General features: G+C 38.5%; 1 protein-coding gene across 2 annotated transcripts in view; it reads right to left on the bottom strand.

The window, feature by feature from the left end:
- P4HA1 (prolyl 4-hydroxylase subunit alpha 1) overlaps positions 1 to 23,266 on the bottom strand; it is a 92,132-nt gene extending 68,866 nt beyond the window's left edge. For both annotated transcript variants that reach the window (XM_082855090.1, XM_082855089.1), the window contains exon 1: positions 23,172 to 23,266. The gene's annotated coding sequence lies outside the window, so the exon portion shown is untranslated. The remainder of the gene's footprint in view (positions 1 to 23,171) is intronic.
- Between the last annotated feature and the right edge of the window lie 202 nt (positions 23,267 to 23,468).

The following is a 23,468-nucleotide window of genomic DNA, read 5'->3' as shown; positions in this document are numbered from 1 at the left end:
TAAAGAAGATGTGGCACATATATACAATGGAATATTACTCAGCCATAAAAAGAAACGAAATTGAGCTATTTGTAATGAGGTGGATAGACCTAGAGTCTGTCATACAGAGTGAAGTAAGTCAGAAAGAGAAAGATAAATACCATATGCTAACACATATATATGGAATTTAAGAAAAAAAAATGTCATGAAGAACCTAGGGGTAAGACAGGAATAAAGACACAGACCTACTAGAGAATGGACTTGAGGATATGGGAAGGGGGAAGGGTAAGCTGTGACAAAGCGAGAAAGAGGCATGGACATGTATATACTACCAAACGTAAGGTAGATAGCTAGTGGGAAGCAGCTGCATAGCACAGGGAGATCAGCTCGGTGCTTTGTGACCGCCTGGAGGGGTGGGATAGGGAGGGTGGGAGGAAGGGAGACGCAAGAGGGAAGAGATATGGGAACATATGTATATGTATAACTGATTCACTTTGTTATAAAGCAGAAACTAACACACCATTGTAAAGCAATTATACTCCAATAAAGATGTAAAAAAATAAATAAAAATAAATAAATGAAAAACAAGATTTAAAAATTAACATCAACTCTCAATCATTGCTGGTGGGATTGCAAAATGGTACAGCGCTTTGGAAGACAGTTTGGCAGTTTCTTAAAAAATTAAAAATACTCTTACGATATGATCCAGCAATCATGCTCCTTAGTATTTACCCAATGGAGTTGAATATTTATGTCCCCACAAAAACCTGCACATGTATATTTATAGCAGCTTATTTTATAATAGCCAAAACTTGGAAGCAACCAAGATTTCCTTTAGTAGGTGAATGGATACACTGTGATACATCTAGACAACAGAAAATTCAATGCTAAAAAGAAATGAGCTATCAAGCCATTAAAAAAATAAACATGGAGGAAAGAAATGTGTATTACTAAGTGAAAGAAGTCAATCTGAAAAGGCTACTATATACTGCATGACTCCAACTATATGACACTCTGGAAGAAATAAAACTATGAAGAGAGTAAAAAGATCAGTGGTTAATGGAAGGAGGGCGGATGAACAGATGAAGCATAGAGGAATTTTAGGGCAGTGAAAATATTCTACAATATCATAACGATGAATACGTGTCATTATACATTAGTTCAAATTCATAGAACTTACAACACCAAGAGTAAAGGGGTAATGTTAAACTATGGACTTTGGGCAATTACAATGTGTCAATGTAGATTCATCAATTTTAACAAATATGCCATTCTGGTGAGGGACTATGCATGTGTGGGGGCAGGGAGTACATGGGACATCTCTGTACCATCCTCACAATTTTGCTGTAAAAAAAAAGAACTCCTGAAAAAAAATAAACATCATACAACCCTGCTGGAATCTGTATTGAATGAGATTGTTTCTACTACACTCTGACAGAAAGTTATAAATAAATACTAATCAAAACAAAGAGGAGGGCTTCCTTGGTGGCGCAGTGGTTGAGAGTCCGCCTGCCGATGCAGGGGACATGGGTTTGTGCCCCAGTCCAGGAAGATCCCATGTGCTGCAGAACAGCTAGGCCCGTGAGCCATGGCCGCTGAGCCTGCGCGTCCGGGCCTGTGCTCCGCAGCGAGAGAGGCCACAACAGTGACAGGCCCACGTACCGCAAAAAAAACCACAAAAAACAAAGAGGGACTTCCCTGGTGATTCACTGGTTGAGAATCCACCTGCCAATACAGGGGACACGGGGTTCAATCTCTGGGCTGGGAATATCCCACATGCCGCAGAACAACTAAGCCCATGCGCCACAACTACTGAGCCTGCGCTCCACAACCTGCAAGCCACAACTACTGAAGCCCGCACACTCTAGGGCCCACTTGTTGCAACTACTGAAGCCCGTGCCCAGAGTCCATGCTCAGCAACAAGAGAAGCCACCGCAATGAGAAGCTCACACACCACAACGAAGAGCAGGCCCCACTTGCCACAACTAGAGAAAGCCTGCACACAGCAATGAAGACCCAACACAGCCAAAAAAAAAAAGGAAGAAAAAGAAAAAGAAAAAAATTAACATTAGAGGGCAGACAGCAGAAGCAAGAAAAACTACAATCCTGCAGCCTGTGGAACAAAAACCACATTCACAGAAAGATAGACAAGATGAAAAGGCAGAGGGCTATGTACTAGATGAAGAAACAAGATAACACCCCAGAAAAACAACTAAATGAAGTGGAGATAGGCAACCTTCCAGAAAAAGAATAATCATAGTGAAGATGATCCAGGACCTCGGAAAAAGAATGGAGGCAAAGATTGAGAAGATGCAAGAAATGTTTAACAAAGACCTAGAAGAATTAAAGAACAAACAAACAGAAATGAACAATACAATAACTGAAATGAAAAATATACTAGAAGGAATCAATAGCAGAATAACTGAGGCAGAAGAACGGATAAGTGACCTGGAAGACAGCATGGTGGAATTCACTGCCATGGAACAGAATAAAGAAAAAAGAATGAAAAGAAATGAAGACAGCCTAAGAGACCTCTGGGACAACATTAAATGCAACAACATTCGCATTACAGGCGTCCCAGAAGGAGGAGAGAGAGAAAGGACCCGAGAAGATATTTGAAGAGATTAGAGTCAAAAACTTCCCTAACATGGGAAAGGATGTAGCCAACCAAGTCCAGGAAATACAGAGAGTCCCATATAGGATAAACCCAAGAAGAAACACGCCGAGACACACAGTAATCAAACTGGTAAAAATTAAGGACGAAGAAATATTACTAAAAGCAGCAAGGGAAAAATGACAAATAACATACAAGGGAACTCCCATAAGGTTAACAGCTGATTTCTCAGCAGAAACTCTACAAGCCATAAGGGAGTGGCATGATATACTTAAAGTGCTGAAAGGGAAGAACCTACAACCAAGATTACTCTACACGGCAAGGATCTCATTCAGATTCGATGGAGAAATCAAAAGCTTTACAGACAAGCAAAGCTAAGAAAATTCAGCACCATCAAAGCAGCTCTACAACAAATGCTAAAGGAACTTCTCTAAATGGGAATCACAAGAGAAGAAAAGGACCTACAAAGATAAACCCAAAGCAATTAGGAAAATGGTAATAGGAACATACATATCGATAATTATCTTAAACATGAATGGATTAAATGCTCCAACCAAAAGACACAGGCTTGCTGAATAGATACAAAAACAAGACCCATATATCTGCAGTCTACAAGAGACCCACTTCAGACCTAGGGACACATTCAGTCTGAAACTGAGGGGATGGAAAAAGATATTCCATGCATATGGAAATCAAAAGAAAGTTGGAGTAGCAATACTCATATCAGATAAAATTGACCTTAAAATAAAGAATGTTACAAGAGACAAAGAAGGACACTACATAATGATCAAGGGATCAATCCAAGAAGAAGATATAACAATTATAAATATATATGCACCCAACATAGGAGCACCTCAATACATAAGGCAACTGCTAACAGCTATAAAAGAGGATATCGACAGTAACACAATAACAGTGGGGGACTTTAACACGTCACTTACACCAATGGACAGATCATCCAAGCAGAAAATAAATAAGGAAACAGAAACTTTAAACGACACAACAGACCAGATAGATTTAACTGATATTTATAGGACATTCCATACAAAAACAGCAGATTACACTTTCTTCTCAAGTGTGCACGGAACATTCTCCAGAATAGATCACATCTTGAGTCACAAATCAAGCCTCAGTAAATTTAAGAAAACTGAAATCATATCAAGCATCTTTTCTGACCACAACACTATGAGATTAGAAATCAATTACAGGGAAAAAAATGTAAAAAACACTAACACATGGAGGCTAAACAATACATGACTAAATAACCAAGAGATCACTGAAGAAATCAAAGAGGAAATCAAAAAATACCCAGAGACAAATGATAATGAAAACACGACGATCCAAAACCTATGGGATGCAGCAAAAGCAGTTCTAAGAGGGTAGTTTATAGCTATACAAGCCTACCTCAAGAAACAAGAAAATAATCTCATATAAACAATCTAATCGTCCACCTAAAGAAACTAGAGAAAGAAGAACATACAAAACCCAAACTTAGCAGAAGGAAAGAAATCATAAAGATCAGAGCAGAAATAAACGAAATAGAAACAAAGAAAACAATAGCACAGATCAATAAAACTAAAAGCTGGTTCTTTGAGAAGATAAACAAAACTGATAAACCATTAGCCACACTCATCAAGAAAAAGAGGGAGAGGACTCAAATCAATAAAATTAGAAATGAAAAAGAAGTTACAATGGACACCGCACAAATACAAAGCATCCTAAGAGACTACTACAAGCAACTCTATGCCAATAATATGGACAACCTGGAAGAAATGGACAAATTCTTAGAAAGGTATAACCTTCCAAGACTGAACCAGGAAGAAACAGAAAATATGAACAGACCAATCACAAGTAATGAAATTGAAACTGTGATTAAAAATCTTCCAACAAACTAAAGTCCAGGAACAGATGGCTTCACAGGTGAATGCTATCACACATTTAGAGAAGAGCTAACACCCATCATTCTTAAACTCTTCCAAGAAATTGCAGAGGGAGGAACACTCCCAAACTCATTCTATAAGGCCACCATCACCCTGACACCAAAACCAGACAAAGATACTAAAAAAAAAAGAAAATTATAGACCAATATCACTGATGAATATAGATACAAAAATCCTCAACAAAATACTAGCAAACGGAATCCAACAACACATTAAAAGGATCCTACACCATGATCAAATGGGATTTATCCCAGTGATGCAAGGATTCTTCAATATACGCAAATCAATCAATGCAATACACCATATTAAATTGAAGAAGAAAAACCATATGATCATCTCAATAGACGCAGAAAAAGCTTTTGACAAAATTCAACAATATATGATAGGAACTCTCCAGAAAGTGGGCATAGAGGGAACCTACCTCAACATAATAATGGCCATTCTCAATGGTGAAAAACTGAAAGCGTTTCCTCTAAGATCAGGAACAAGACAGGGATGTCCACTCTTGCCACTATTATTCAACATAGTTTTGGAAGTCCTAGCCACAACAATCAGAGAAGAAAAAGAAATAAAAGGAATACAAATTGGAAAAGAAGAAGTAAAACTGTCACTGTTTGCAGATGACATGATACTATACATAGAGAATCCTAAAGATGCCTCCAGAAAACTAGAGCTAATCAATGAATTTGGTAAGGTTGCAGGATACAAAATTAATGCACAGAAATCTCTTACATTACTATACACAAATGATGAAAAATCTGAAAGAGAAATTAAGGAAACACTCCCATTTACCACTGCAACAAAAAGAATAAAATACCTAGGAATAAACCTACCTAGGGAGACAAAAGACCTGTAGGCAGAAAACTATAAGACACTGATGAAAGAAATTAAAGATTATACCAACATATGGAGAGACATACCATGTTCTTGGATTGGAAGAATCAATATTGTGAAAATAACTATACTACCCAAAACAATCTACAGATTCAATGCAATCCCTATCAAATTACCAATGGCATTTTTTTACAGAACTAGAACAAAAAATCCTAAAATTTGTATGGAGACACAAAAGACCCTGAATAGCCAAAGCAGTCTTGAGGGAAAAAAACAGAGCTGGAGGAATCAGACTCCCTGACTTTAAACTATACTACAAAGCTACAGTAATCAAGACAATATGGTACTGGCACAAAAACAGAAACATAGATCAATGGAACAGGATAGAAAGCCCAGAGATAAACCCATGCACCTATGGTCAACTAATCTATGACAAAGGAGGCAAGGATATACAATGGAGAAAAGACAGTCTCTTCAATAAGTGGTGCTGGGAAAACTGGACAGCTACATGTAAAAGAATGAAATTAGAACACTCCCGAACACCATACACAATAATAAACTCAAAATGCATTAGAGACCTAAATGTAAGACTGGACACCATAAAACTCTTAGAGGAAAACGTAGGAAGAACACTCTTTGACATAAACGACAGCAAGATCTTTTCTGATCCACCTCCTAGAGTAATGGAAATAAAAACAAAAATAAACAAATGGGACCTAATGAAACTTAAAAGCCTTTGCAAAGCAAAGGAAACTACAAACAAGACGAAAAGATGACCCTCAGAATGGGAAAAAATATTTGCAAACGAATCAACGGACAAAGGATTAATCTCCAAAATATATAAACAGCTCATGCAGCTCAATATTAAAAAAACAAACAACCCAATCAAAAAATGGGCAGAAGACCTAAATAGACATTTCTCCATAGAGGACATACAGATGGCCGAGAAGCACGTGAAAAGCTGCTCAACATCACTAATTATTAGAGAAATGCAAATCAAAACTACAATGAGGTATCACCTCACACCAGTTAGAATGGGCATCATCAGAAAATCTACAAACAACAAATGCTGGAGAGGGTGTGGAGAAAAGGGAACCCTCTTGCACTGCTGGTGGGAATATAAATTGATACAGCCACTATGGAGAACAGTATGGAGGTTCTTAAAAAACTAAAAATAGAATTACCATATGACCCAGCAATCCCACTACTGGGCATATACCCAGAGAAAACCGTAATTCAAAAAGACACATGCACCTCAATGTTCACTGTAGCACTATTTACAACAGCCAGGTCATGGAAGCAACCTAAATGCCCACAGACAGACGAATTGATAAAGAAGATGTGGTATATATATACAATGGAATATTACTCAGCCATAAAAAGGAACGAAATTGGGTCATTTGTAGAGACGTGGATACATATAGAGACTGTCATACAGAGTGAAGTGAGTCAGACAGAGAAAAACAAATATCGCATATTAACGCATATATGTGGAACCTAGAAAAATGGTACAGATGAACCGGTTTGCAGGGCAGAAACTGAGACACAGATGTAGAGAACAAATGTATGGACACCAAGGGGGGAAAGTGGTAGGGGTGGTGGTGGTGGTGTGATAAATTGGGAGACTGGGATTGACATGTATATACTGATGTGTATAAAATGGATGACTAATAAGAACTTGATGTATAAAAAAATAAAATTCAAAAAAAATTAACATTATAATGTGATCATAACTATGCAAGAAAACATGCAGAGGAAATTCACCAAAATGTAGTTGTCTCTGGAGAGCAGAACATTAGGTGATTTTTTCCTATTTCTCTGCATTTTCCAGATGTCATAGGGTATATTTACTTTTATACTCAATGTTTTTTTTTCTCATCATGTAATAGGTTATTTTTTTATTGAAATATAGTTGATTTACAATGTTGTGCCAATCTCTTCTGTACAGCAAAGTTACTCACTTGTATGTAGACTCTTTTTTAATATTCTTTTCCATTATGGTATATTACAGAATATTGAATATAGTTCCCTATGCTATACAGTAGGACTTTGTTGTTTATCCATCCTATATATAATAGTTTACATCTGCTAATCCCAAACTCCCAGTCCTTCCCTCCCCCAGCCCCCTACCCCTTGGCAACCACAAGTCTGCTCTCTATGTCTGTGTTCTGTTTTGTAGATAGGCTCATTTGTGTCATATTATAGATTCCACATATGAGTGACATCATATGGTATTTGTCTTTCTCTTTTTGACTTCACTTCACTTAGTATGATAATTCCTAGTTGCATCCATGTTGCTGCAATGGCATTATTTCGTTGTTGTTTTTTTTTCTTTAAGCAGAAATTCCTTCCTTCCTCCCTCCCTCCCTTCCTTTCTTTTTGGCTGCACTGGGTCTTTGTTGCTGTGTGCGGGTTTTCTCTAGTTGCGGCGAGTGGGGGCTATTCTTTGTCACAGTGCATGGGCTTCTCATTGCGGTGGCTTCTCTTGTTGCAGAGCATGGGCTCTAGGCATGTGGGCTCAGTAGTTGTGGCTCATGGGCTCTAAAGCGCAGGCTCAGTAGTTGTGGCGCACGGGCTTAGTTGCTCCACGGCATGTGGGATCTTCCCGGACCAGGGCTCTAACCCACATCCCCTGAATTGGCAGGCAGATTCTTAACCACTGAGCCACCAGGGAAATCCTATTTCTTTCTTTTTTATGGCTGAGTAGTATTCCATTGTATATATGTATCAATCTTCTTTATCCATTCATCTGTTAATGGACATTTAGGTTGTTTCCATGTCTTAGCTATTGTGAACAGTGCTGCTATGAACACAGGGGTGCATGTATCTTTTTTAATTATAGTTTTGTCCAGGTATATGCCCAGGAGTGGGACTGCTGGATCATATGGTAATTCTACAATATTTTTGGTTTTCTGAGGAACCTCCACACTGTTCTGCATAGTGGCTGCACCAACTTACATTCCCACCAACAGTGTAGGAGGGTTCCCTTTTCTCCACACCCTCTCCAGCATCTGTTATTTGTAGACCTTTTTTTAAAAAAATGTATTTGTTTTTTATTTATTTTTCGCTGCACTGGGTCTTTGTTGCTGCATGCAGGCTTTTTCTAGTTGTGGCAAGTAGGGGCTACTCTTTGTTGCGGTGCACAGGCTTCTCAACGTGGTGGCTTCTCTTGTTGCAGAGCACAGGCTCTAGGTACGTGGGCTTCACTAGTTGTGGCACGTGGGCTCAGTAGTTGTGGCTCACAGGCTTTAGAGCGCAGGCTCAGTAGTTGTGGCGCATGGGCTTAGTTGCTCCGCAACATGTGGGATCTTCCCAGATCAGGGCTCGAACCCATGTCCCCTGCATTAGCAGGCGGATTCTTAACCACTGCACCACCAGGGAAGCCCTGTAGACATTTTAATGATGGCCATTCTGACCGGTGTGAGGTGGTACCTCACTGTAGTTTGGATTTGCATTTCTCTAATTATATTTACTTTTATAATGACAAAAATTAACTCTATACAAAATAATAAACCTAAAACATCAACTTCCATATTATGGCACTATAAGCCTTTAATGAAGTGCTTAACTACACTCTAACACAATAAAGTGGCTAACATGTTTGAGCATGTCCCACTTTCTAACTCTATAAACCTCTAAATTTCTCTGCTTCAAAGATTGTTAAGCTTATTTGAAAGCAACCCAGATATCAAGTAGTGAGCTACTGTACATTGTCAGAGTAGCATACTTTTCTATTCTCCTTCCTCCCAGAAATAGACATATGACCCAGGCTAAGGCAGTCATTGACTCTCATTCCTATCAACATAACAGTTGAGGAGTGGGCTTGTGAAATGGTAAAAAGCAGCTCTTTCTGAATTGCTAAGTTCAGAGGATGTGAATCTGGAGCTGCCTGTGACCATCTTTCCCACTTGACAAAGATAGATAGTAACCTAATCTATAAACAGGACAAAGTTATACAGAGACAAACAGCTTTACAAGCTCCACAGTCCTGATTCTTACAATTACTGCTTTGAATCTGTGAGCTATCCCAAGAATCTTCCAACTCAGCTAAGGGAGCCTGTAAATTCCCTTTTTCTGAAACTAGTTCATGTTGGATTTCTGTCACTTACAATAGAAAGTTCAGACCCTCACAGCATTACTCCAAATTACCATGGCAACGTAAGCTGGTTAATAAAAATGAAGGTAGCCTACATAGCAGTGGTTCTAAACTTTAGCTGTATCAGATCACCTGAAGGTTGAGGTACCTAGATCATTTATGCAAGTTCTCAGGTGACGCTGCTGCTGCTACTGCTCTGGGAACCACACTTTGAGAACCACAGGATACAACCATCCCTTGAAACCACACAAAAGGCGCTCTCTGCCTTTAAAATATATTTTACTTCAAATTATTTTTTGGAACATGTCATTGAGTTTCTAATTAATCTAGGGAAAGCTTCCTCTAATCTGCTTTTTTTTTTTTTTTTTTTTTTTGCAGTACGCGGGCCTCTCACTGTTGTGGCCTCTCCCGTTGCGGAGCACAGGCTCTGGACGCACAGGCCCAGTGGCCATGGCTCACGGGCGCAGCCGCTTCGCGGCATGTGGGATCTTCCTGGACCAGGGCACGAACCCATGTCCCCTGCATCGGCAGGCGGACTCTCAACCACTGCGCCACCAGGGAAGCCCTGATCTGTTTTAATACTATGTCTAATCCACATTCTTTCAGAAACCTTAAGTGACATGTTAATAGGCAAGCATATCTTTATCAATCACAGGTTTTTAAAACATAATGGTTTCTCTACTTATGATGTCTCACTTCCATTTATTACCACCTTCATTCAGTTACCAGCTTGCAAAGCAAATCATTATATGCAACTAAGAGTAAAGCATCCCAAAAGACATTAGGGTTTTATTAAAAATAGTGAGATATACTGTGCAGTAGAAGCTAACACAACACTGTAAAGCAACTATATTCCAATAAAAATTAATTTAAAAAAAAGTAAGACACTTTCTTTCTAAACCCTCAAACAAGCTTGAAATAGAATTTAAATGGGTTAAAGAGGATGCAATCTCCTTTAAAAGAAAGGTAAATCTCAGATCCCTGAGAGGACCTGATGAAAGGAAGGGAGGGAGGGGAGGAAAGGGGAAAGAAAACAAAGCCAAAGAAGAGTCAAAGATACAAAGACAAATTTATACTGATAAAAAATTTAGTGCTAAAACAGTATGGATAAATTACTGATAATATTTTGGTTCTTGGTTAGATGGTAGGTTCATGAGTGTTTTTTATCTAATTTTTATAACACATGTATATTACATGTAATGTTTGATATACATGAATGTAATATTTTTAAAACTGTAAGGAAACAACAACAACAACCTGGGAAACATATTCTCAGGTAGACCTGGACAAAAATAAATTGCAAAGTGTACTATTTATCTAAAACTTTCCTACAGTCCTTCTCTTCCAGGAAAGTCCAGTCCCACATACTCACAGATCAATCAAACCTGGGAACAGATTTTAAAACAGTTCTGCTACATTCTAAATGTTTACGACTTTGAGTTATCAGGATTCACTGAATTGTATGTTCAAGTTATTCAGTGGATTACTAGAACAGAGCATCTGGCAAATAATTCTATTAGCCAAATTTTGGTCTAACATTTTCCTTCCAAGAAAAAAGTTGCAACATTTAAAAGTTTGTCTTGGGCTTCCCTGGTGGCGCAGTAGTTGAGAGTCCACCTGCCAATGCAGGGGACACGGGTTCATGCCCCAGTCCGGGAAGACCCCACATGCCGCAGAGCGGCTAGGCCCGTGAGCCATGGCCAGTGAGCCTGCGCGTCCAGAGCCTGTGCTCCGCAACAGGAGAGGCCACAACAGTGAGAGGCCCGCATATCGCAAAAAAAAAAAAAAGTTTGTCTTTCCCAGACAAATCACTCAAAAATTAATAAGGTGGACTAAAAAATGCTTGTTATTCTAATCTAAACTTTCTCTGACACAAAAAATTTTCCACAGGGCTCCTTCTAATGGTCAGTCTCTCCACACCTTCCACAACTGTTCCAAACTTTCTTTTAGAGGGCTCCAGCTTTAAGTTTATTTTTCCTCATACAAATTCCATATTCAACTGTTGGTTTTCCTGACGTCTGTGTTAGACTTTAATCTTTCTGACAGTTTTTGGTCAACACAAAAGACCAACACACATTCAGGCTTCTAATTCAGGCCACTGAAATGTAGTATATACATTAAGACAGCATGTCTCTACCATATAAGCAGGATGGATTTTCCAAGACAACTAAGAGTGATTACTAATAGAACTAGTTATGTTTCTGTTCTTCCCTATTATCCCTCTGTAAATTGCCATTTGTTTTAACTCTATGAATTCTAGTCATACTTCTGCTCCCAAAGAGAGTGAGATGCATCTCTAGTACACACTTAAAATACGATGGACGAGTGCTTTAATGGTATGAGCAACCTTTTGATCAAAAACTCAGAAATCAGGGCCTCCCTGGTGGCGCAGTGGTTGGGAATCCGCCTGCCAATGCAGGGGACACGGGTTCGATCCCTGGTCCAGGAAGATCCTACATGTCACGGAGCAACTAAGCCCATGCACCACAACTACTGACCCTGTGCTCTAGAGCCCGCGAGCCACTACTGAGCCTGTGTGCTGCAACTACTGAAGCCCGTGCGCCTAGAGCCCATGCTCCACAAAAAGAGAAGCCACCACAGTAAGAAGCTGTGCATTGCAATGAAGAGTAGCCCCCCGCTCGCCGCAACTAGAGAAAGCCAGTGTGCAGCAATGAAGACCCAACACAGCCAAAAATAAATAAAATTTTTAAAAAAGAGTTGTTATTAAAAACAACAACAACAACAACAAATACCTCAGAAATCATACTAGCCTCTTTGCCACAACTTTCTGTAACTGAGCAGTGAACCCAGTCTTTGGCATCATTCCAATGGAAAAACAGTTCAGGATTTAGTTGAAAAGAACCTCTAAATCAAGATATTGCCCTTAACAGAAAGTGCTACACAGGTTTTCTTTTGGAGATTCTTCCAAAGTTCGAAGTCTTCCCTGTCAGAAGTAATCTGAAGATAAGATGTATTCAAAAACACATACCCGTTTTTCCCTATATGGCACCTCAACCACCCCTACTCTTTCTTCTGGAAACTCTCCCCTTCTACCTTTTTTTACTCCCCCAGTCTATCTTTAATTCATCCCCATAGTTTTACCAGTCATGTTATATAGCATGATACTTCTCCCTGACTGAGTAGCCATTCAAAGTTCTTTGCTGGAAAATTTAAAAATGAAACTGAGAAAGAAGTGGCAGGCACTCTTTGAATGCCTCAACTATTTTATAAATAAAGCTCAGGAGAAGTTAGGGACCAATGAATGAAGCTTATCTGGAAAGGTTTTAAAATGAAGCAAATAACGCAGAGCAGACAGACAAGAGACAGAAAAAAACATTCTCCAGTTATTCTTGAAGTTTAATCACACTCCTGACCTCGGTTGTTAAGACAACTCCCTATCCCCACAATACTTAAAATATATTCCATTATGGGCTAATATGAGTTGGATTTCTGTTCAAGCTAGAGTCCTAATTAATACAGTTTCTCTCATAAACCCTGTTGTTAATATTTTTAGAGGCAAACTAAATAACAAGGTAAATAATTCTCATATATTTACCCCTCTCTATTCCCTAGCACCAGAAAGTGATATTTTTCAATTATCTTTTAAATGTTTTTCTTAACTTTGGAGGTCCAATACATGCTACTTCTATATCTGAGATACAAAGTTTAAGAATAAATATGATTTTAATCAATTTTTAAAAAAAGATTTAAGTTGGATTCACAACTGAAGTTAAACTCAATGTTTAAAGTTTCTGTTTCAACTAGGAAAGTCAAGTTTCCCTAAACGAGAAACATTTTAAAAATAAATGTAGGCTGAGGGGAAGATTTGAGAAAGAAATGAATCTTATTTATAATTAAAATGGTGCCCTTCTTCACTGACTTTTAAACTGTGTATTTTAAACTGTATAGTATACCTCTCAACTATTTCAAACACTTTAGTTAGTAATGCATACATTTCCCAATACAGGATAAAAGTTCAGGATTCTTGTTCCCAGGGTAGAAAAGAAATTTACCATAAGTGATACTAAGAGTCCCGCAATTTAGTAAAATTCATCAATAATGTCCACTTTTATTTGTGGCCCCTTTAACTGGAAGCAGAATAAGCAAAAAGGTAAGGTATCAAATATGAAGCCAAACTTGACCACCAGCCAGTAATACAAAATCAGCAGGGACTTCCTGGTGATCCAGTGGTTAAGACTCTGTGCTTCCACTGCAGGGGGCACAGGTTTGATCCCTGGTCAGGGAACTAAGATCCCGCATGCTGCGCAGCGCGGCCAAAAAAAAAAAGCAGTACTTCAGATGAAAGTACCTTGGATGATGCCTGACACATCGAAGACACTTAAGACATGTTACTTTTGAATGTGGGGCAAGAGCTCAAGAATAACTGGATATGTTGCCAAGGGTGTCTCAAGGGACGTGGAAAAAGAAAAGACTTGGAGAGTTGTGGGAAGCCCAGGCAACCTCAACCCTGGGCTAAGGCAGTGAGAAGGACCAAGCAGCCCAATCTACTAGCAAACAAATGCACAGTCTTTATAATTTAGGAATTTGAGTGGGAGAAGAAAGTGGACAGAGGCAGTGGAAGGGAAGAAGGAAAAGAAGTAAACATTAAATTATACATGTTTTCCTTGTTGCTTATAAATGCTGGTATTTCCAAATATTAACAGTCTATACATTTCTCATTTGAATAATCTGCAGTATTTTCTCTTGGTTGTATAAACTGGTTATATTAATGAAATTATGTATTTCATAACATGAATATCAATAAATATTGGTTAGAATATTAAAAAACAGCAGTAATATAAAAAGCAGCTATTCTTTAGAGACTTAAACTGTTTTTTTTTCCAATGTATTTATTATTTTTGGCTGCACTGGGTCTTCGTCACTGCACGCGGGCTTTCTCTAGTCACCGCACATGGGGGCTACTCTGCGTTGCAGTGCGTGGGCTTCTCATTGCGGTGGCTTCTCTTGTTGCAGAGCACGTGCTCTAGGCGCACGGGCTTCTGTAGTTGTGGCACGTGGGCTCAGTAGTTCTGGCTTGCAGGCTCTAGAGTGCAGGCTAAGTAGTTATGGCACATGGGCTTAGTTGCTCCACAGCATGTGGGATCTTCCCAGACCAGGGCTCGAACCCGTGTCCCCTACATTGGCAGGCGGATTCTTAACCACTGTGCCACCACGGATAGAGACTTAAACTCTTAAAACTAGGTTTGTTTTCTAATTTGGAGAGTGCTAAACATAAATATGGGAAAGTTTAAAGCCTAATTTCTAAGTTTAAAGAATATACTTGGATATATATGTTAAAAGTTTAAAACTTTATATAGCAATTAAAAGAACTCAAAAAATGTTAACAACTGTCTGAGAGCTGGGATCACAGTCAATTCTCTTTGCTCAACTTCTGCATTTTAATAAACATTTTTAATAGAAAATTTGTATTTCTACAAATAAATAAGTGAGCTAAAAAACGAAGTCAAAGTAGCAGTGAAGTGAAGAGACAAATTCAAATCATAGACAGAGATAGCAAAATCCAAACGATCAACCACACCTCTACTAGTTGGCATAATACCACCATCAATCCCTTTTGCTCCAAAACAAATTGCATCTATTTTTGATTTTCAGAGGAAGTCCTGAGAAGGCAACTGTAGTGTCTTCACCACCCTTAGGATACAAGTGGAAAATAAAATCTTGTACAATATACATTTTAGATTTTTTAAGCTTAAGTAAGGAATATGTGGTGAAGCAAACTATTCCAAAAGCATAGCTTTCAATGAAACTTCATTAAAGACTGAAGTTTTAAAGCAAGCTATACTACTTAAATAATTATCATTTAGAAAGAAAGAGCATTCCCTTTAGAAAAGGACCTGCTCATACAAACAAGAACCAATCACAGGAAGCAACAGAAAAATTATCTCATTTGCAACAGCAACAAATATGTTAATTACCTGGGAATAAACTTAAGAAAACTTTAAATTGACCCTAAAATTAACTCAAAATATAGCAAAGATTATTTTGAAATTTAAAACTATAAACCTCTTAGAAAAAAAGAGGTGTAAATCTTCATAACCCTGATTAGGCAATTAGACATAACATCTAGACAACAATTTCTTAGATATAACACCTAAAGCACAAGAAGCCAAGGAAAAAATTAAATTGGACTTCATCAAAATTTAAAACTTTTGTTCTTCAGGAAAGTGAAAATACAAGCCACAGAATGGGAAAAAAATTATAAATCATATCTCTAACAAAAGTTTAATACCCAGAATATATACAGAACTCTTAGAACCCAACAGTAAAAATAATTTAAAATACTCCATTTTTTTAATGGGAAAAGGATTTGAAGAGACATTTCTCCAAAGAAGATACAAATGGCCAATAAGTACATGAAAAAACACTCAACATCATTAGTCATTATGGAAATGCAAATTAAATACCACAATGAGATATCACTTCACAGCCCCTAGTATAGGTATAGTAAAAAAGAAAATAAGTGTTGACAAGGATGTGAAGAAACTGGAACACTCATACACTGCTGATGGGAATGTAAAATGGTGTAGCTACTTCGGAAAACAGTTTTTCAGTTCCTGAAAACATAGAGTTACCATATGACCCAACAATTCCACTCCTAAGTCTATACCCAAAACAAATGAAAGCACATATCCACAGAAATATTTGTATATGAATGTTCATAGCAGCAGCATTAATAATAGCCAAAAAGGTGGAAGCAACCCAAATGTGCATCAAATGATGAATAAAATATGATATATTCATACAATGGAATGTTATTTGGTCATAAAAAGAAATGAAGTACTGATACATGCTATAACGCAAATGAACCTCGAAAACATTACGTTAAGTGAAAAAATCTACAGACATAAAAAGTACATTAGTGGTTGCCTAGGGCTGGGGGAGGGGGAGGAGAGTGATTGCTAATGGTTCTGACGTTTCTTTTTGGAGTGATAAAAAAAAAGTACTAAAATTGATTGTTATGACGTTTACACCAACTCTGTGCATGTATTAAAAGCACTTTAAGAGGTAAATTGTATGGTATGTGAATTGCACCTCAATAAAGCTGTTTTAAAAAAAGAAATCAACAAATTCTCATTTCACTAGGTAAATCCAGGAGTAGGGATGCTGGGTTGTATGGTAAGCATATGTTTACCTTTATAAAGAACTGCCAAATGTTAAAGTCACTATACCATTTGCACTGCCATCAGCAATGGATGAAAGCTCCAACTGCTCCACATTCTTATCAGCATTTGGTATTGTTGTTATTTTTCCTTTTTTCCTTCATTCTTCTTAATGTCTTAATTAATTTTCTCACTTAAGTGTATACTGGTATCTCAGTGTGGTTTTAATTTGCAATTCTGCAATTACTAATGATGTTTAATATCTTTTGGTATATTTATTTGCTGTCCATAGGTCTTTTTGGTAAAGTTTCTACTTAAATCTTCTGTCAAATTTTTATTAGGTTGTTCACTTACTACTGAATTTTGTGAGTTCTTTATATATTCTGGATACAAGTCTTTTGTCAGATATGTGATAAGGGAATATTAACTCCCAGTCTGTGACTTGTCTTTTTACTCTCATAACACGGTTTCAAACAGCAGGAGTTCTTAATTTTGATGAAGTCAAATTTATCAATTTATTCATTTATGGATCATGCTTTTGGTATCTAATTTTTTGGTGATTAAAAAAAAAATCTTTGCCTGATCCAAGGTCAAAAAGATTTTGTCTTATATTTTCTTCAAGTTATTTTCTAGCTTTAGGTCAGATCTCGAGGTCTACGAACGACTTTGAACTAGTTTTTGCACAGATGGTGAGGAATTTTTGCAGAGGCTATAATAAAGAAAAATATTCTATTTTGACATTTGAGTGCTCATTGCCTTAAAGCCCCACACTTCCCTCTCCCTTTTGCCCCACATCTGGATAAGTCAGTAAGAAAGCCCAGCCATTGCCTCCTTGGGCGTCAGTGGGAAGCTAAAACCATGTAAATCCCACACATGGGAACTATCACACTCCTTCTGGCCACAATAAAAATTAAACCCAACCGCCCTTCTTCACTTTTGCTTCATTCTGGACTAAACCTAAGACCTCTCTGTGAGGAATCCTTTTTCAGTTGACTGTGTGAGTAAACTTTATTTCATATTTCATATCCACTGATGTCTTTGTGTCATCTGTCCCAAGATTTATATAAATTTCTGGGCAAGACAGTTTTTGCATATGAACGTCTAACTATTCCAGATTATCCTTTCTCTATTGAATTGCTTTAATACCCTTGTCAAAAACGAACTGACCATTTTGTGTGTCTGAATTCTCTGTTTTGTTCCATTGATCTATCTTTTCTCTATCTTTACCCTTGAGTACTGCAGTAATTAAGTTGAAATCAGGAGTTTCCCAACTTTTTTGTTCTTTTTCAACATTATTTTACCTTTTTCTAGTTCCTTTGTTTTTCCATATCAATTTTAGAATCAGCTTGTTACTTTCTGTAATAAACCCTGCTGGGATTTGGACTGGAATTGCATTGAATCTATAGACCAGCTTGGACGAATGGTTGTCTTAACAATATTGTATTCCAATCCATGAATATGGAATATCTCTCCATTTATTTAGGTCTTCTTTGGTTTCTTCCACCAGTGTCTTATAATTTTCATTATACAAATCTTGCACATGTCTTGTAAAGCTAATACTAAATATTTCATAGGTTTTGGTGCTATTGAGATAGTACTTTTAAATTTTAATTTCTAATTGTTCATTGTTACTATAGAGAAATACAACTGATTGTTATATATTGACCTTCTGTCCTTCAACCTTGCAGAATTCACTTATTAGGGCTGGAGCTTTCTGAACAATCTTTCCGATTTTCTGCATAGACATTCTGTCCATGATTAGAGACAGTTCCTGCTCTTTGAAACACACTGTTAAAACAATGAAGACAAGCCACAATCTGGGAAGAAATATTTCCCTATAACATATGTTACTATTCCATTACTAGATATTTATGCAAGAGAAAAGAAAGTATATATTCCTCCGAAGACTTATATGTGAATTGCGAATGCTCATCACAACTTTGTTTATGATAATTAAAAGCTGGAAACAACCCAAATGTCCATCAATTAGTACATGGGAAAAAAAAAAGTTTTTTGGTATATCCATACAATATACTACTACTCAACAATAAAAAGGAACAAACACATAACAACGTGGATGAATTCCAAAATAATTATGCTGAGTTTAAGAAGCCGGACACCCTCCTCCCCCCTGCAGAAAGTACATACTATATGAGTCCATTTACAGAAAACTCTCAAAAATACAAACAAATCTTAAGTGTCATAAAAAGATCAATGGTTACCTGGGGATGAGGAAAGGGCAGGAAGGAGCAGGAGGGAGGGATTACAAAGAGTCATGAGGAAACTCTTGAAGGTGTTGAAAATGTTCCTTATCTTGACAGTGTTGACAATCTCATGGGTATATACTTTTGTCAAAACTTACCAAGTGCACACTGTAAATGTGTGCAGTTTACTGTATATCAATTATACCTCGATAAAGTTGTTACAGTATACCAATTACTTTATTAGTAATCACCCTTATTATGTCATATGTTAGTGTCTTTATTTACCTATAAAACATTATCACTTGGTAGCTATGATTACTGTTCACAAATATCATTATTTAAGATTTTTTTATTCAAACAGTAAATTGAGATCTATTCTCAAAATACCTTTGAGGTTTAAAGACTGGTAAATTTGAGAGTATGCAAATTTGAGAACGTCTTCAAGCAACTTTTGAATATGAATGAAATCTTGTCTGTGTTTAAAAAAAGGGGGGAGGTTGTTGGAACAAGAGGGCAAGAACAAAGGCCATATGTATACAGCAAGTAATGCTTTGAGGACCTAAATTCAACAACTAGGTTTAAGAAGCACTAAAATAATTATTTATTGATCATTGTTTGAAAGAATCAGACCTGAAAATCCAGTTAATATAAGATTAGAGTGTAAGAGAAGTCTTGAGCCTACTTAAAACCAGTTAATCAATATTTACTAAACACTCTCAAATAAAACAATTAAGCATATAAATCTATGTAGCTGTCCTCTATTCTGTATGTTAATTCAAACATGTTATCATGATTCTTCCAGCGCAATGTTCAGAACATAGTAACAGATGCTAATACTTAATGATCACAATATTGAATCAAGGAAAACACCTTTTTCTCTCATTCTCTAAAACTAAACATACTTTGTACACAAATTTCCCTTTGTAACAGAAATTCTTAAAATTTTTCAGAAAACAGTTCATGGTTGAAAAGCTTGAGAAATTATAAGGGCAACAGTGCGAGGTACTGAGGTGAAATGTTTTTCATTATATCAAGTTCAAAACTGCTGGAGTAACCTTAATGAAGTCCTTTGAGCGTCATTAGTTTTTATTGAGGCACAATATTTGGCTAGAAGAAAATTAATGAGAGGATACCTTTAATTTATACAAATAAATTTCACTGAGTAGAAACACAAATGAAACTTTAACTAATGAAGCTTTCACAAATACACATACACACTTTATTTGGCTTGTCTCTTACACATTCATTTTATACACACACACACACACACACACACACACACACCCATTATGTAATTATAAGATTCAAGATCTCACTGTCAGAAGAGCAATAAAGTGTAATGCCAAGGGCCTGTTCAATTTACTTTTTCTTTACCTTAAAGTATTTTCCACTTTCAGAGTACAGCCAAAGATATGTTACAACATATAAGGGGTTGGGGTGAGGCCAGTATGATGTACCATTGCCTAGGCAATTTAGCAATTCAATAATTCTCCAACCAACTTACTTTTGTTAAAACCCTTTTAGCAAGTTTATTAAGGTCATCTATATAGTCAAGTCCAGTCAGACTTACAAGCCCAGCTCAATTTTCAAAAATATTCAAGAAACCCTGCCTCAAGATACCTAGATGTCCTTACTCCATACCTTTTACTTTTTGATTCTTGTAGGGTTAGGGTTTTGCAGTTTATAGATGCACTTGTGGAGGGAGAGAGTATCTGAAAAATGGTAATTAAAATTCCACACAGATGTGTATACTTGTATTTTCAGACCCAGGGTCCACACCTTCTATCAGATTCTCAATGGATTTCATGTCCTCAAAATAGGTTGAGAACTACTACTATGTATCTCATAGGGACACTTTTCAAATCTAAGAGATGTAATTACATCCCTCCCAGTTAATAACTGCTAAGTAAAATAAGGCATTCCTTCCACAGAAGTGAAGGCTCACAAGCTTCATGGTTGCATCCCTGGAATAAAAGCAGGAGCTTGAACATATTTGCCCTATGAAAGATACTGCTTGTCAGTATACAACCCACTCTGCACTATTAGAAAAGGTTAACATCTCCTTACCAAAAAGCCAAGATTCCCCTGCAACAACCTGGACTACCCTGGTAATACAAAGCTTTCTTTTTTCAATAGTCTTTTACACTGTCTAAATTTTTCTGCAATAAATTAAAGTTGTATCACATTTTTTCATCTTCTTTTGTTACTACTTTAGTTACCAAAATACAAAATGGCCAATAAAATTATCCGTTTACCAAAATCCTTGATTTTCAGTACTTCAAAATAAAACTCATTTTAAGATATCAAAGCATTATTCACCTAAAGACACAGAGTAGTCCTTTTCCTAGTAACTTTTCCTAGTAACTATGTTAAATCTATAAGAATCATTTGTGGGCTTCCCTGGTGGCCCAGTGGTTAAGAATCTGCCTGCCACTGCAGGAGAAACGGGTTTGAGCCCTGGTCTGGGAAGATCCCACATGCCGCGGAGCAACAAAGCCCGTGAGCCACAACTAAAGAAACCCGCGCGCCTAGAGCCCGTGCTCCACAGCAAGTGAAGCCACCGCAATGAGAAGCCCACGCACCGCAACGAAGAGCAGCCCCCACTCGCCGCAACTAGAGAAAAGCCCGCGCACAGCAACGAAGACCCAAGGCAGCCAAAAATAAATAAAATAAAATAGATTAAAAAATAAAAGAGTCATTTGCCATCGGCCATCTAAAATATTGGCAGGACTTAAAGCATAATGTACCAAAACCAAAACTGACATGACTTTCAAAGGTAAATGATGAAACCTATGCTTCCCACAGAAAGAAAAGGTAAAATTTGAAGTTCATCGTTAAGATTTAGAAATCATATTCACAGGCTAAAAGTCAAAGTTAAAGAAAAATCGCTGAATGTCTAAATTTTAAATCAAGGCAAAAAATCTTATTCACGGTTGTTCACTTTCAGCTTCTTAAATATTTCCTCCTTAACGTATCCATTTTTTCCATAGATACTTGATCAGAAAAATCCCTTCTAAATGTTTTATAAATTAAATTCCAGTGTTCCTGCTATGAGGACTGAATATTTCATCAGATTAGGAAAAGACTAGCCTCATTCATAAGCTACATCTAAATCTAAAAAGGGAAATACGTTTCTTCCCCGAACCTATAAAAAAAAAAAAAAAAGGCAAAAGTTGATGAAAGAACACTGCTGCCACGTCTTTTCCCTTCCCCCACTCAGTAGTGGCTATTTCATCCCTTCAGAGTGCATTCCAAGGGAAAGTCCATAGCTCTCAGAGAAACCAGAAACAGTTAAGTCGAAATTGGCAAGCCGCTTTGGCCTTTTCGATCAATTCCTAAAAGGAGATCTAGTTTCTTCTTCATCCCTTTCTTAAAGCAAACAGTGCAAAATTCCAAGTCTTCACCGCTCTACCCAGAACGCCTAAATTGTTAGTGTCTAAAAACTGACTGTATTTAATACAATCGATTATTTAGGAGAAATGGTCCCATACTTATGGAACCATTCTTCCTCCCCCTTAAAACATACAGCTGGGGTCCATCCACGTAATTCAAAGTTCTCACACAGCCAAAGAATTCCATTTACTGATGTGGACTTTTAAAAGCAGCAAACTTGGCGGAGAGAAAGAGAGGGGGAGGGGAGAAGCTCATATGCCTTTAAAAAATTTATGTGGCACAAGAAGGAAGGAAGAAGACTAGCTTCCCAGTTGACTGGAGGATCTGACAGCCGACTTCCTCAACCCAGCCGCCCGAAACTCGCCGCCCGGGGCTACCTCCAGCTGCTCCGGCAGCACCGCTGCGCGCAACAGATGAGTAAAGCCTGAACTTCCGCGGGTAGGTCCTCTTCCCAGACCCCACGACTCTTCGGCAGGATAAAAATGCCCGAGCGCTTCCCCGTCAGCTATAAGCTTTAAAAACCGCTCTCCATTGCCACACGCTAACCATCTGCTGCTGTGGAGGCCGAAAACCCTCGCGTACTCCTCAGCTTTTTAGGCAGGACCAGGTAGGAGAGGAGCTCGGAAAACTCAACAGGGTGATTCCTCCTCAGTAAGGAATATTCAAGAAAGTGCTGGTCCCCGGGGCGGAGACTGATGCTGCCGCAGCCCCAACAGTCGGGGGCGCCAACCTGGGAGGCGGTGGGAAGAGGAGCACGGAGGAGGGCAGAAGGGCCTCTGGGGCACCCAGGAGACGCGGGGCGCAGGGCGAGGGGCCGAGTCTCCAGGGGAGAAGGTACTGAGCCAGTAGTAGTAAACTGGGGGAGCCTCCCCCTGCCCCCGAGCCATACCACGAGAGGGGGCAGGGACCAGACCACCAGAGCCACCCGAGAAGGACCACGGCTGCCCAAGGATTTAAGCCTCAGTCCCCAAGGTCGGAGGAGCGTCTCACCTAGGAAGTGGCACGGGAGGGCTGCGCGTTCTTCAGTCCCCGGTCGCCTGCGCTCGGCCGGCTACCTAATCCTTTCCCTCAGCCCGCTGGCGGCGCGACTGGGCAGCAGAGGGAGCCAGTTAGCCCTTTTATAACCTCCAGGCTGCGACGGCTGCGCTGAGGAGGAGGCGTCTGCAACCCTCGCTACGTGAGCTCGATCACACCAGCGTCCCGGCGTCTGCGCAGGCGCCCAGCCCGGGCCCTCTCCGCCCCTACCCGCGGCCCACGCCCCACGCCCAGGACTCCCCACCAGCTGGT

This window comes from Leucopleurus acutus (assembly GCF_964270905.1).
Source record: "Leucopleurus acutus genome assembly, chromosome: 14".
In the NCBI taxonomy this organism is placed as follows: domain Eukaryota; kingdom Metazoa; phylum Chordata; class Mammalia; order Artiodactyla; family Delphinidae; genus Leucopleurus; species Leucopleurus acutus.
The sequence above is the reverse complement of the archived record's forward strand: the minus strand, read 5'-3'. Positions and strand labels throughout refer to the sequence as shown.